This window comes from Chlorocebus sabaeus, chromosome 10 (genome assembly GCF_047675955.1).
Source record: "Chlorocebus sabaeus isolate Y175 chromosome 10, mChlSab1.0.hap1, whole genome shotgun sequence".
Lineage (NCBI taxonomy): Eukaryota > Metazoa > Chordata > Mammalia > Primates > Cercopithecidae > Chlorocebus > Chlorocebus sabaeus.
This window is the reverse complement of record NC_132913.1, coordinates 118137820-118142712: the sequence shown is the minus strand read 5'-3', so window position 1 is coordinate 118142712 and position 4893 is coordinate 118137820. Positions and strand designations below refer to the sequence as shown.

At 39.2% G+C, this 4893-nt stretch overlaps 1 non-coding gene across 1 annotated transcript; it reads right to left on the bottom strand.

Moving 5' to 3' along the window:
- Positions 1-3446: 3446 nt before the first annotated feature.
- Positions 3447-3550, bottom strand: LOC119625433 (U6 spliceosomal RNA). Its single transcript, XR_005241635.1, has one exon. It is a non-coding gene; the product is annotated as a U6 spliceosomal RNA (small nuclear RNA).
- Positions 3551-4893: the final 1343 nt, after the last annotated feature.

Genomic DNA, 4893 nt, shown 5'->3' with positions numbered 1-4893 from the left:
AAGGTTGGCTATTTTATCAACTTGGCTCCTGCCTCTGGCCCCAGTGGTCCAGAGGTTTCTCTTTTTCCTCCCTGGCCGTTTTCCAGAAACTCTAAGGGCATTCCCCCAACTTTATGATGTAGAGCATTTCAACTTCCTCCAACCTATATCCAAATGCTTGGGGTCTAACTTGTCCAGTCAAGGTCACAGTGTGCCCCGCCAACTCATAGGCCTGAGAGAGGCCTGGAAGTTTCTTTCTGTCTTTCTGTTTTTTTTTTCCCCCCCATGGCCATGTCTGCAAGGGGAGGAGGCAAACATAGAGGTTTATTTCTCTCTAACATAACTATGTTACTTCACCTAGAAATAACTTCAGTCAACTTTGGTCAAATAGACTTTTCTGCCCTCTTTCCTTTGCATAAACACATGGTTCCCTGACTTCCATGGACTCCTCGGAGTTGACCTCCTGTTCCTCCTCCTTGGGCTGCACCCTTTTCTGGTCCTCCAGACATGATTCTGTAAGTCCTTCTTAATTCCCTGCTACCATATTTTCACAAGAGTTGAGAAACTCCAAGTATCTGTGGCCTGGTTTTCACAAATACAGAGGCATTTATAAATATTAATACTTCCACTTCCCTTTTCTACTTTCTGGGTGAGACAGTTCAGACATTTTGTTCTGGTCCCTGGGAGCCATGTTGGAAAGCCCAAATTGGGCCTGAAAGTGCATAGATGCTGGCGGATGGTGCATCAGCCCCCATGGGGCTCTGCAGCCTAGAAAGTAGCAGGAACAGGAAGTCAGCAGGTGAACAGAGGATATGCGTCTTTTTCTCCCTTCCTTTGTCATCTTTCTCCATGTGGGTTTTTTTTTTTTTTTTTTTTTTTTTTGAGGCGGAGTTTCGCTCTGTTGCCCAGGCTGGAGTGCAGTGGCCGGATCTCAGCTCACTGCAAGCTCCGCCTCCCGGGTTCACGCCGTTCTCCTGCCTCGAGACTCCGGAGTAGCTGGGACTACAGGCGCCCGCCACCTCGCCCGGCTAGATTTTTGTATTTTTTAGTAGAGACGGGGTTTCACCGGGTTAGCCAGGATGGTCTTGATCTCCTGACCTCGTGATCCGCCCGTCTCGGCCTCCCAAAGTGCTGGGATTACAGGCTTGAGCCACCGCGCCCGGCCCTCCATGTGGGTTTTTATACGTATTTACTTGTACTCAGTTTTATTCCAAAACTTCTTTGAACTGGGTCATAAAACCAACTGCATATTGTAAAGTAGAAGAAACTAAACTCTGAGAAATCAGGTAAAAAGTGGCAAGTGATAGCTGGTGATGGAATGCTACCTATCGTAACTTACCCTTTTGCAAATGTTACCTAGGTGAGACAAAGACATTTGAACCCTGACGTTTCTTTTATTGGTTTTGCTTTGTTTTTCTTGGTATAGACCTGGGAGTGTAATTGCCTGGTCATAGGGTGGCTTTAGTAGACACTGCCAGTTTTCCAAAGTGGGTGTACTAATTTTCACTCCACTAGCAATGTATGAGTGTTTCAGACAGCATATGCCTCTCAACATTTGATGCTAGGTTTTTTTTGTTTTGTTCTGTTTTTTTTTTTTTTTTTTTTTTTTTAATCTTAGCCATTTTGGTAGATAGTGGTATCTTGGCATAGTGGTATCTCATTGAGCTTTTACTTTGCTTTTCCCTGAAAAACAATGTTTTTGAGCACTTTTTGATATGTTTATTGGTCATTTGAGTATTTTGTTATGCAATGCCTGTTATTTTGCCCATTTTTTAAAAAAATTGGGGATTTTTGTGTTCTTCTAATTACTACACATTCTTTCTACATGTTCTACATAGAAGTCTTCTGTTAGATATGTGTTGTGAATATCTTCACATATTCTGTGGCTTTTCTTCACTCTCTTAATAGTGTCTTTTGATGAACAAAAGTTCTTAATTTTAAGTAAGTCTAATTTGTCAGTGGTTTCGTTCATAGTTAGTGTTTTGGGATCTTTTGCAAGAAATCTTTGCCTACCTTAAGCCAAGAAGATATTATACTACCTGCTCTAGAAGCTTTACTATTTTATCTTTCATGTTTAGGTCTATGATTCATTTGAAATAAAGTTTTGTGTATGGTATGAGGTAGGGTGTTCAATTGCTCCAACACCATTTCATGAGGAGACCATCCTTTTCCCTGCTGAAATGTGGCAGTGTCTTTGTTGTAAATTTGGTGACCTTATGTGTGTGTTTCTTTTTCTTGTAGTCTCTGTTGATTTATATGCTTATCTTTATGCCCATATTATGTTGTCTTAGTTATTGTAACTTTATATGAAGTTAAAACATTGTGATTCTTTTTCAAGACTCTTTTGGCTAATGTTGGTCTTTTGCATTTTCATTTATATTTTAAAATCAATTTGTCAGTTTCCACAAACAATTCCACTTGAATTTTATTAAAATTATTTTGAATCTATGAATCAGTTGGGGAGAATTTACATATTAATATTTAGTCTTCAATCCACAAATACACCTTTCCATTTATTTTGGCTTTCTTTAATTTCTCTCAGCAAAAGTTCTATGATTTTCAGTGTAGTGTTCTTGAACATCTTTTGTTAGATTTACCTTTATTGTTAGTGGTTTTGATGCTTCTGAAAAGGATATTGTTTTTCTATTGTTATTTAAACTTGTAATTTGCTAGTATACAAAAACACAATTTATTTTTGCATATTAACCTTGAATCCAGATACTTTACTGAAATTACTAATTAATTCTAATAGTTTATTCATTCCTTTAGATTTTCCAAGTATATAGTCATCTGTAAAATATGGTAGTTATATTTCCTCCCTTTTGGGTTTATTCTTTTTATTTCTTTTTCTCACCTTATTGCATTGTCTAGGATTTCTAGTAAGTGTTAAATGGAAATGGTGACAGTGGACATTTTTGTCTGGTTCTCAAATTGAGTGGGAAAGTATTTAGTATTTCACATTTAAGTATAGTGTTAGTCATAGGGTTTTGTTTGTTTATGTACTTCATTATATTAAAAAAGTTACTTTCTATTTTTAGTTTTCTGAGAGTTAAAAATCATGAACAGGTATTTTATTATATTTTCACTTTTTCTGGATCTATTGAAATTATCATTTTTTTTTCCTTTGTTTTGTCAATCTGGTGATATTCAGTTCCTGATTTTTTTTTTTTTTTTTGAGACAGAGTCTTGCTCTGTTGCCCAGGCTGGAGTGCAATGGCACAATCTTGCTCACCACAACCTCTGCCTCACAGGTTCAAGCGATTCTCCTGCCTCAGCCTCCTGAGTAGCTGGAATTACAGGTATATACCACTATGCCATGCCCGGCTAATTTTTGTACTTTTAGTAGAGACGGGGTTTCATCATGTTGGCCAGGCTGGTCTTGAACTCCTGACCTTGTGATCTGCCCGCCTCAGCCTCCCAAAGTGCTGGGATTATAGGCATGAGCCACAGTGCCCGGCCTCCTGATTTTTTTAATGGTATGTTTTACAAATTTGTGTGTCATCCTAGTGCAGGGGCCATACTAATCTCTGTATTGTTCTGATTTTAGTGTATGTGCTGCCGAAGGAAGCACCATTTCCTGATTTTTAAATGTTAAAGAATTCTTGCATTCCTGGAATAAGTCCCACATAGTCATGATGTATTATTCTTTTTAACTGTTGCTGGATTTGACTTGCTAACGTTGCTGTTTTCCCATCTCTGTCTATGGGAGATAGTAACCTGTACTTTTCATTTTTGTAATGTCTTTGTCAGGTTGTGTATCAGAATTATGCTATCCTTCTCTAGTGAGTTAGAGTGAGTTCCTTTTTTCTTTATTCACTGGAAGAGTTTGTGTAAGATTGGTTATATTCTTTCTTAAATGTATGTTTTGAAGAACTTGCAAATGAAGTCATTGGGGTCTGGAATGTTTTGGCTGGGAAAAGCATCTTGAAATCTGGATGTTTATTTTCTCATTGTACTTTTTTTCTTTAGGATGTTTGCAGCGGTCCAGAAGAAGGAGATTTCCTGTGAGATCTTTGTCAATCACTTCAAGGAAAATAAGGTGGAGATAGCAAATGCAATAACAAAGCCATTTCCTTTTCTCGAAAGCCTCAGAGACAATTCTTTTATCACTGAAAAGATGTATGCTGTAAGTGAAGTTTATTCCATCACCCCCTGTGGTCTGGCCCCCACATTCATTTATATTTGGCATCCTGGATTCAAAGTTTAGTATATTGCTAACTGCCTGAAAGGCCTTTTATGCTTTTTGTGGGAAGGCCCTTTTCTGCTGGTTAATTATTGTATAAGATAGAAGGTAATGGGGTAAACAGATGTCATTAAAGACACTTCTATTTCTTTTTCTTTTGTTTTGTTTTCTTTTTGTTTTGTTTTGTTTAGAGACAGCGTCTCACTCTGTGGCCCAGGATGGAGTAAAGTGGCAAAATTATGGCTCACTGCAGCCTAGATCTTCTGGGCACAAGCAAACCTCTTGCTTCAGCCTGCTGGGTAGCTGGGAGATTACAGGTGCATGCCACCACACCTGGCTAATTTTTTTTTTTTTGGTAGAGATGGGGTCTTGCTGTGTTACTCAGGCTGGTCTCAAACTCCTGGCCTCAAGTGAACCTCCTAACTCAGCCTCCCAAAGTGTTGAGATTACAAGTGTGGATAATCTCCACACTTTCCTGGATAAGACACTCTATTTCTAACTGAAGCACCCCCCCTTTTTTTTTTTGAGATGGAGTCTCACTCTGTCGCCTAGGCTGGAGTGCAGTGGCACAATCTCGGCTCACTGCAGCCTCTGCCTCCTGGGTTTAAGCAATTCTCCTGTCTCAGCCTCCCAAGTAGCTGGGACTACAGGCGCCCACCGCCATGCCTGGCTAATTTTTGTATTTTTAGTAGAGACGGGGTTTCACCATATTGGTCAGGTTGGTCTCGAAC